The sequence below is a fragment of the Engraulis encrasicolus genome, chromosome 15 (assembly GCF_034702125.1).
Source record: "Engraulis encrasicolus isolate BLACKSEA-1 chromosome 15, IST_EnEncr_1.0, whole genome shotgun sequence".
In the NCBI taxonomy this organism is placed as follows: domain Eukaryota; kingdom Metazoa; phylum Chordata; class Actinopteri; order Clupeiformes; family Engraulidae; genus Engraulis; species Engraulis encrasicolus.
The window spans coordinates 48783457-48794147 of record NC_085871.1 but is presented as its reverse complement, the minus strand read 5'-3'; the positions used below and the strand labels follow the sequence as shown (position 1 = coordinate 48794147).

Sequence of the window (10691 nt, the reverse complement as noted above, 5' to 3'; positions counted from 1 at the left end):
GACAATGTATGTTCCCAACCATTCTGTGCATGTTGTGTTGAAAGACTGATCTTCTGCGATGAACAGTTTAGAAGATATGAAGTCTTTAAAATGGAAAAACTGAAACTTGGTGCCATCTTTGCCACGTTATTTAAAAAAAATGTCACGACTCACCACCATATTATCAACAGTTTTGGAAAGATTAGATGTCTGTTCTTAACATATCCAAAAACTGGGATGGTATTCTGCCTCATGTGGTCACAATGATTTTTTAAAAACCCACTGTTGTGTGACTTCCACTGCTCCTATGAAAACCTGATATTGGGGGGCAACTTTGCCATGCTATACCAAAACAATGACATCAATAACCAGAATGAACTGAACGTTTTTGGCAAGATAGGGTGTCTGTTTGTAACATATCCAAAAACTGGGATGGTGTTCTGCATCAATGTCTTGTAATGACTCTTGAAAAACCCTTTGCTGTTACATCAGCAGCTCCTGTGAAAATGCCTAAGTCACATGAATTACCAGGGGCGGAGCTATAGGGGGACAAGCAGGGCATTTCTCCAGGGCCCTCCTGAATTTGTGGTAGGGGCCATAATCATGACCTTTGCAGACTTTTGGGTGCCAATCTATTTGGGCTGACACAGTGAATGGCAGGCAGTTTTGGGCATTTTTGATACAAGAAATGTGACTTGAGTATTTTTGAAGCACACAATAAAAAACAGTTGAGTGATTTATATACCATTATTATTTTTCTTTTTCTTTTAGCTTTTAGGTAACTAATTTTTTTGGTAACTAAATGTTCGTGAATTAAAGGTTATTGCCATGTGTTTAAACCTCAACACTGTAGGAGTTAACATTTTGCTATTATACCGTAAAGTAAGACGTGAATTGCAGTAGTGATAAATTAATTGAATCATTCCGATTGGTAAAGTAGCATTGTTAACACATAGTCTTGATACAGGATGTTTGCCAAATTTGTATGTTTTAACAAATTTCTTTTAGCTGTAAAGATATTTTGATAAAAAAATGAAAAAAGAACCGCAACACCGAATCATCCATTTACTTAATTTTTAATCTTGTAACGTTTCGGGGCACCCTGGCCTTTCCTCAGACATGGATATTATACTTCTGTACATTTTAATTTTCCCATGACCTTTACAACACTACTCTGTTAATAGAGGTGCATATCAAATGATTCAACACATGGACCTTTGCCATGAACAAATACAATGCGCTAGGTTCCTCGGTCATGGTTAGGACTGGGGCGGGGCCAAGTTCTATGAACAGGTCACCTTTGTCATGGTTTTTTTGGGGGGGTGGGACACTTTTATTATCATGGAGAAGAGAAAAAAACAGTGATGATACAAAAGGAGGAGACTGTTCGTAAGGAGGTAACCTGACTAAACAGCTGTCCTGCCCCTCCAATCACCATGACTGAGCTACCCTGAGCATGGTGCTAGACCACTGCAATACTGGCTGAATGCTCAACATGGGTCAACTCTGTCACAGAGCTGAGCAATGCAAGTATTAATGTTTGATGTTCGACATTGATGCTGATAAATTTGCACGAATGGACATACATGTTTACATGGAGTGAAACACAAATCAAATGTAGAAAGAATTATCACATGACAAAAGGTGATATATCATGATAAATCTCATACACATGATAAATCTCATACACAATCCAAAATAATCCACAACAGTCCTCAGAACTGCATCAAAATTGGTAAACAAGTTATTAAAGATTGTTATGTATTGTAATAAAAAGCATTGATATGTGGTGATAGTCAGGATGTACTTGTTTCAAGATCTACGGGGATGTTTCAGTGATTCAACATTTCATCACTTTATTCCGGTATTTGGTTTTCAGTGCCTAAAGATGAAGTTTACACACGTCTATAACCTTTGATTTACTGAAATGTAGTTTCAGAAAAAGCTGAAAAAAAATCTGTCAACAGCCACTTTTACTTTTTTGCCGTATTATATTGAGTGTGTAGAAAATGCTCAAGTCAAATATCTTGTATCAAAAATGTCTGACTCAAATTGCTCAAGTCATTCACAGTGGCGGAACAATTGCACATAGGGCCTCATGGCAAATACTGGTAGATAGGGCCCCCATGTAGCCTGCAAAGATCAGAGCAGGGGCCCCACCTCAATAGAGCAGCAAACTGAAGATGTCACACAGCCGTTTTTACAAGTCCATTTTTTAAAAATGAGACAGAGCACCACCCCAGTTTTTGGATATGTTTAAAACAGACATTGAGTCTTTCTAAAACTGTAACTGTCATAGTGGTGAGTTCTGTCATTTCTTTTGTATAACATGGAGAAGATGCCACTAATATCAATTTTTCATAGGAGCTATGGAAGTCACCCAACAGTGGGTTCAAAAAATCATTGTGACCAAATGAGGCAGAATACCATCACAGTTTTTGGATATGTTAAGAACAGACATCTAATCTTTCCAAAACTGTTGATAATATGGTGGTGAGTCGTGACATTTTTTTTTAATGACATGGCAAAGATGGCACCAAGTTTCAGTTTTTCCATTTTAAAGACTTCATATCTTCTAAACTGTTCATCGCAGAAGATCAGTCTTTCAACACAACATGCACAGAATGGTTGGGAACATACAGTGTCCATATCAAACCTCTGTCTTTAAAACTGCGCTTACCACAGTCCTTCAAAGATGCCCACAAATTCAAAGGTGAGAATTGTTCAAGCAACTTTAAGCCCCCAGAAAACGGTGGTAAATGACAAGAGGATGTGTGAAAATCCACATTTCACAAGTACAATGTTTCAAAATGTTACCCCTTGAAATTTGTAAGGACCTACTTAAAGCAGTTTTTTGGATACGGCAATCTGAAAGTGGGCTCTCTGAGAACTCTGTTCCAAACGAGTCAGGGGGGTACCTGACAAAAACATTTTTAATGACAAAACTATGAGGAGTTGAGAGCTATAATTTTGCACTTTTCCTATTGGGACGTTTGTGAACCTCCTTGATTTTTTTCTGCCAAATCTGAGATGGTCGTGCGGGATGATTCGGAGATTTGGCGTGGAATGACCCTATAATCAGAGATTCTTTAAGTACACTATGGGGTCATTCCACGCCAAATCTCCGAATCATCCCGCACGACCATCTCAGATTTGGCAGAAAAAAATCAAGGAGGTTCACAAACGTCCCAATAGGAAAAGTGCAAAATTATAGCTCTCAATTCCTCATAGTTTTGTCATTAACATTTTTTTTGTCAGGTACCCCCCTGACTCATTTGGAACAGACTTCTCAGAGAGCCCACTTTCAGAGTGTTGTATCTAAAAAACTACTTTAAGTAGGTCTTTGTGAATTTCAAGGGGTAACATTTGGAACATGTACTTGTGAAATGTGGATTTTCACATATCCTATGGTCATTTACCACCGTTTTCTGGGGGCTTAAAGTTGCTTGAAAAATTCTCACCTTTGAATTTGTGGGCATCTTTGAAGGACTGTGGTAAGCACAGTTTTAAAGACAGAGGTTTGATATGGACACTGTATGTTCTCAACCATTCTGTGCATGTTGTGTTGAAAGACTGATCTTCTGCGATGAACAGTTTAGAAGATATGAAGTCTTTAAAATGGAGAAACTGAAACTTGGTGCCATCTTTGCCACGTTATTTAAAAAAAATGTCACGACTCACCACCGTATTATCAACAGTTTTGGAAAGATTAGATGTCTGTTCTTAACATATCCAAAAACTGGGATGGTATTCTGCCTCATTTGGTCACAATGATTTTTTTAAAAACCCACTGTTGTGTGACTTCCACTGCTCCTATGAAAATCTGATATTGGGGGGCAACTTTGCCATGCTATACAAAAACAATGACAGCAATCACCACAATGAACTGAACAGTTTTGGAAAGATAGGATGTCTGTTTGTAACATATCCAAAAACTGGGATGGTGTTTTGCATCAATGTCTTGTAATGACTCTTGAAAAACCCTTTGCTGTTACATCAGCAGCTCCTGTGAAAATGCCTAAGTCACATGAATTACCAGGGGCGGAGCTATAGGGGGACAAGCAGGGCATTTGTCCAGGGCCCTCCTGAATTTGTGGTAGGGGCCATAATCATGACCTTTGCAGACTTTTGGGTGCCAATCTATTTGGGCTGACACAGTGAATGACAGGCAGTTTGACTCGGGCATTTTTGATACAAGAAATGTGACTTGAGTATTTTTGAAGCACACAATAAGAAACAGTTGAGCGATTTATATACCATTATTATTTTTCTTTTTCTTTTAGTTTTTAGGTAACAACATTTTTTGGTAACTAAATGTTCGTGAATTAAAGGTTATGGCCATGTGTTTAAACCTCAACACTGTAGGAGTTAACATTTTGCTATTATACCATAAAGTAAGTCTTGAATTGCAGTAGTGATAAATTAATTGAATCATTCTGATTGGTAAAGTTGCATTGTTAAGACATAGTCTTGATACAGGATGTTTGCCAAACTTTATTTCAGGATATCGTCGGCTTGCTACCAAAACCGCCTAAGTCCGAATTTGGTCGAAATGAGATTTTTGCATAAACTTACTCCCCTACCACAGCTGCATCACCCTGCCTTTCTGCCAGGGTCATTGATCAATCACAACAGTCACCAGAGTCAAAAATCTGTATGTATAAAGTCACACACTGCCTATGAGAAAATGAATGACCAGGGACGTAGCTATAGGGAGGACAAGGAGGGCATTTGCCTGTAGGCCTAGGGCCCTCCTGCAGGTGGCAGGGGTAGGGGCCCTATTATGATCTTGGCAGGTGGTATGGGGGCCCTATCTATTCATCCTGGGGCCCTGTGTACAATTGTTCTGCCAATGTGAATGACTTAGGTAACTTGACTTAGCCATTATTGATGCAAGAAGCCGATTATTTACATCTGTTGAGAGTTTTTTCTCTCTCTCTCTCTCTCTTCAAAGACAATGGCCATGTTTTAAAACCTTAGACATCTTTCTGAGATAATCTTATCACACAATGGTTGTAGCCCTACATTAATTAATAGTTGTAGCCTTGAAACCAATTCGGCAATTATTAGTCATGTAGGCCTATTTTATTTGATGTTGTCACATATTCATAAAAGACTGCCATAAGCTGCATTGTTTCATAACTATCTGTTAATTGTATCCTTATATAACTCTTAATCATGAAGATTTTGAACAGCATTGAGTTGATGTCACTAGAGCAATGCATTATTGAATTTGCAGTAGGATGACCTACTTTCATGTGTAAAGTATTCAGTAGTGGTTCTATACCATATTCTGAATGCCACGGTCATGGTGTTGAAGTGGGCGGTGAACAGTCCTATGACCAGGTTACCTCTGTCATGGGCAGGGTTGGGAGGGTGGGGCAGTTCTATGTTAGAACAAAGATGATAAACAAGGAGGAGACAGTTCGTGAGGAGGTACAAGGACCAAAGAAGTGCTCCACCCCTTCATCCTCCTCCATGACTGATGGGACCTCAACATGGAGATTGGGAGTCACTGCATGACTTACTCAATGTGGCCCCACAGTCGAGATCTGCCCTAATATGAGCAATGTATGCATTGAAATTGTGGCAATTGCTCTGGCACAATAACAAAAAGAGTTATACTTTGTATGAAATTGCAAATAGTGTTCCATTGAAATCTAATATGACTGAAAGTGCTAGAAAGTAAAAGAAATCTGTGAAAATCTGTTGGTAGGAATGCATGCTAGATTTACATGTCTTAAGGCAAAAGAAACCATTAAGTGCTTATGTTAAACAGTTAGACATAATGAACTTAATACATAGCATGCTAGATTGTTGCAAGGTCTACACAAATATTTCAATCATTCACCATATCCAGGATTAAAGTTTGGAATAAAAATAAAAAAGAATAGTATAACTATCAAAATAATATGCAGTGCATTGTTCTTGTTTTGCTGCTTCAAATAATTTATTTTAAAGTGTTTTGTTTGTTTTAGGAGCCATTTCATGTTTGACTTGCAGCTTCACTCAAAATAAATAAAGAAAATAAATTAACAGCTTGGTACCGTTTGTAGTGGACCAATGACACAGACATGATGACAGGATGATGCAGATGTGGTAGGGAGTAAAAAAGGGGAGTTCTGCAAAAATCTCCTTTGACCAAAATTATTAGGGGGGGCTCACAGTTGCTCTTTGCCCAGGGTCTCAGATTTCCTAGAACCGCCACTGATGTTTGGCGCCCCCTTTGGTGCCTAGTTTTCCCCTGTTTTCCGAAAACCCCAAAATCGGACTTAGGCGGTTTTGGTAGCAAGCCGACGATATGGTTTTTTAAAACAAATTTCTTTTAGCTGTAAAGATATTCTGATAAAAAAGTAATGAAAAAAGAATCATAACACCGATACTCCCATTTACTTCATTTTAATCTTGTGACATTTCAAGTAATCTTGGTCCTTCCTCAGACATAAATGATTTACTTCAATACATTTTGAATTTCACATGACTTTTGCAACTTTGCTCTGTAGATAGAGTTGCATATCAAATAATTGAACACACAGACCTTTGCCATGAACCAATACAATGCGCTAGGTTCCTCGGTCATGGTTAGGACTGGGGCGGGGCCAAGTTCTATGAACAGGTCACCTTTGTCATGGTTTTTTTGGGGGGGTGGGACACTTTTATTATCATGGAGAAGAGAAAAAAACAGTGATGATGCAAAAGGAGGAGACTGTTCGTAAGGAGGTAACCTGACTAAACAGCTGTCCTGCCCCTCCAATCACCATGACTGAGCTACCCTGAGCATGGTGCTAGACCACTGCAATACTGACTAAATGCTCACTGAAGGACAATTCTGTCACAGAGCTAAGCAAAGCAAGCATCATTGTAAGATGTTCCACTTGAACTCTTATGAGTTTGCACAAATGGACATACACGTGTACATGGAGTGCAATACAAACCAAATGTGGAAAAAAATAATTACATGATAAAAGATAATATCTCAAACACAATCCAAAATAATCCACAGCAGACCGTAGAACTTCACCAAAGTTGGTAAATAAGTTATTAAAGATTGATATGAATTGTAATAAAAAGCATTGAGATGTAGTGATAGTCAGGATGTACTTGTTTCAAGATCTACGGGGATGTTTCAGTGATTCAACATTTCATCACTTTATTCCGGTATTTGGTTTTCAGTGCCTAAAGATGAAGTTTACACACGTCTATAACCTTTGATTTACTGAAACGTAGTTTCAGGAAAAGCTGAAAAAAAAACTCTGTCAACAGCCACTTTTACTTTTTTGCCGTATTATATTGAGTGTGTCGAAAATGCTCAAGTCAAATATCTTGTATCAAAAATGTCTGACTCAAATTGCTCAAGTCATTCACAGTGGCAGAACAATTGTACATAGGGCCTCATGGCAAATACTGGTAGATAGGGCCCCCGTGTAGCCTGCAAAGATCAGAGCAGGGGCCCCACCTCAATAGAGCAGCAAGCTGAAGATGTCACACAGCCGTTTTTACAAGTCCATTCTTAAAAAAATGAGACAGAGCACCACCCCAGTTTTTGGATATGTTAAAAACAGACATTGAGTCTTTCTAAAACTGTAAATGTCATAGTGGTGAGTTCTGTCATTTCTTTTGTATAACATGGAGAAGATGCTTCTAATATCAATGTTTCATAGGAGCTATGGAAGTCACCCAACAGTGGGTTTTTGAAAAATCATTGTGACCAAATGAGGCAGAATACCATCACAGTTTTTGGATATGTTAAGAACAGACATCTAATCTTTCCAAAACTGTTGATAATATGGTGGTGAGTCGTGACATTTTTTTTTAATGACATGACAAAGATGGCACCAAGTTTCAGATTTTCCATTTTAAAGACTTCATATCTTCTAAACTGTTCATCGCAGAAGATCAGTCTTTCAACACAACATGCACAGAATGGTTGGGAACATACAGTGTCCATATCAAACCTCTGTCTTTAAAACTGTGCTTACCACAGTCCTTCAAAGATGCCCACAAATTCAAAGGTGAGAATTTGTCAAGCAACTTTAAGCCCCCAGAAAACGGTGGTAAATGACAAGAGGATAAGTGAAAATCAACATTTCACAAGTACATGTTCCAAATGTTACCCCTTGAAATTTGTAAGGACCTACTTAAAGCAGTTTTTTGGATACGGCAATCTGAAAGTGGGCTCCCTGAGAACTCTGTTCTGAACAAGTCAGGGGGGTACCTGACAAAAACATTTTTAATGAAAAAACTATGAGGAGTTGAGAGCTATAATTTTGCACTTATCCTATTGGGACGTTTGTGAACCTCCTTGATTTTTTTCTGCCAAATCTGAGATGGTCGTGCGGGATGATTCGGAGATTTGGCGTGGAATGACCCTATAGAGATGCCAATGTAATAGGTTGCTATGGGCACCTAACATGACCAGGTTCCGATCTCCCTAAAGGGGCGTGTCATAATACTCCTAGCATTGAATAGAACAGTACTTAGGTCTGCCTAGGTCTGCCTAAAGGGGGATTTCCCCCCCCTCCCCTCGCCTCCTATCTGCATCCATGCACGTGTGCATACATGTGTACATGTGCGTGTGTGTATGTTTGCGCGCGTGCGCGTACATGCATGCGTGTGTGTTTGTGCATGGGTGTGTACATCAATGCGTGTGCGCGTGTGTGATGCGTGTGTGTGTGTGTGTGCGTACATGCATGCAAGTGTGTGTGTGCATGCGTGCATGTGTGTGTGTGTGTGTGATGCGTGTGCGCGCCTGTGTGTGTGTGTGCATGTGTATGCATATGTGTGTGTGCATACATGAATACGCGTGTGTGATGCGTGTATGTGTGTGCGCGCGCGTGTGTGTGTTTCCAATTGTCTTGTGAGTCCTCCTATTCCTCCAGGCTCTTTGGTGAAGCAGCCCCAGTTTACTACTCCAGAAGGTCTGGGTTCGAGTCCCCCCTACTCTCTCAACTCTACTCCCCTTTGCTACAGTGTGTGTGTGTGTGTGTGTGTGTGTGTGTGTGTGTGTGTGTGTGTGCGTGCGTGCGTGTGTGTTTCCAGGTTTCGGGTACAGTGGGATGGGGCCGGAGGGGCCGCCGGGGCGAGACGGCGTACCTGGAGCGGGGGGAATGGGGGGGGCTGCCCCTTCCCCTAGACCTCCAGGGGCGGGGGGCCCCTTTCACCCATACGCAGGTAGGGGTGTAAAATCACTAGTCAGGCCAAGAGCAATGCAAATATTGTTTCTGATTTCCCGAAAAATCGGGAACTCCAACCACTTTGTCGATAAGCCAACAACCATAAGCAAACCAGTCCAAATATTGTTTCTGATCTCCAACCACTTTGTCGGACACCAGTCAACAACTAGTTGCAAACCTAAGGAGGCAGGTCAACCATGGGTAACACTTTATAATAATGTTCCTTAGTAAAGACTCAGTAAATAACTAACTAATGATGAATAAAACATTATCAAATGTTTTTATTATTAACTAAGTTGTGTTAATGCTTTATAAAATATCTACAAATGATATATGCATGATTTTACACACCTTATAACGGAGTATTTTATTCATTTACAAGCAACTTGTAAATGTTTGATAAATATAAAATATTAACATAGCATTTCCTAGTCATTTACAAGCATTTGTTTACATTTCCTAGTCATTTACAAACGTTTGTTAAACCAATCCAAATATTGTTTCTGATCTCCAGCCACTTTGTCGGACACCAGTCAACAACTAGTTGCAAACCTAAGGAGGCAGGTCATGGGTGAGCGGTTAGGGCGGTTAGGGCGTCAGACTTGCATCCCAGAGGTTGCCGGTTCGACTCCCGACCCGCCAGGTTGGTGGGGGGAGTAATCAACCAGTGCTCTCCCCCATCCTCCTCCATGACTGAGGTACCCTGAGCATGGTACCGTCCCACCGCACTGCTCCCCATGGGGCGCCACTGAGGGCTGCCCCCTTGCACGGGTGAGGCATAAATGCAATTTCGTTGTGTGCCGTGTGCAGTGTTCACTTGTGTGCTGTGGAGTGCTGTGTCACAATGACAATGGGTGCATCCCAATATGGGACCTTGCCTCCTCCACTTGCCTCCTCCACTTGCTTCTCGTCATGATGACATCACTGACAACAGCATTATATTTCGATATCTTGCAAAAGCTCAATTGTAAAGTCTTTTTCTCATTTGCAATTGGGATGGTGAATGAAAAACAGTCCCTCAAAAGTTGTTGTGGCGAGGCTGACAGCTGGGAAACTTTATAGTTTTCTCCACGGAGGAGGGGCCAGGAGGCGGGACGAGGAGACAAGCACAAGTGGAGGAGGCAAGGACACATATTGGGATGCACCCAATGGGAGTTGGAGTTTCCCAATGGGCTTTCACTTTCACTTTCAACCATGCCGCTTGGCTGTGATTTACTAGCCTGATAATCGACTTTCAAATCTCTTTGAGACTTGGTCTGACCAAGAGCATAATAATTAACATTTCCCAAACGGCATTTCCCAAGCGGCCTCCCTTGGTTTGCTAATGATTGTTTGCTTCCCAACAAAGTGGGAGGAGTTGCCAATTTTTTCGGGAGCTCAGAAAGTACTTGCATTGCTCTTGACCTGACTGGTAGCAATGCTGAATCTGTTGTGTCACCAGCAGGGCACGGCCTGGCTAGTAAATAACAGCATTCATGGCGATTTGATTCGATAATGATTTCTTAGGCCAGCAATTAGATAATTTGGGATACTTAAGAA

General features: G+C 40.6%; 1 protein-coding gene across 1 annotated transcript in view; it reads left to right on the top strand.

Annotated features, from left to right (window-relative positions):
* The window catches only part of LOC134464129 (alpha-2-macroglobulin-like protein 1), a 68787-nt gene extending 59709 nt beyond the window's left edge, over positions 1–9078 (top strand). The window contains exon 18 of the mRNA XM_063217589.1: positions 9019–9078. The gene's annotated coding sequence lies outside the window, so the exon portion shown is untranslated. The remainder of the gene's footprint in view (positions 1–9018) is intronic.
* Positions 9079–10691: the final 1613 nt, after the last annotated feature.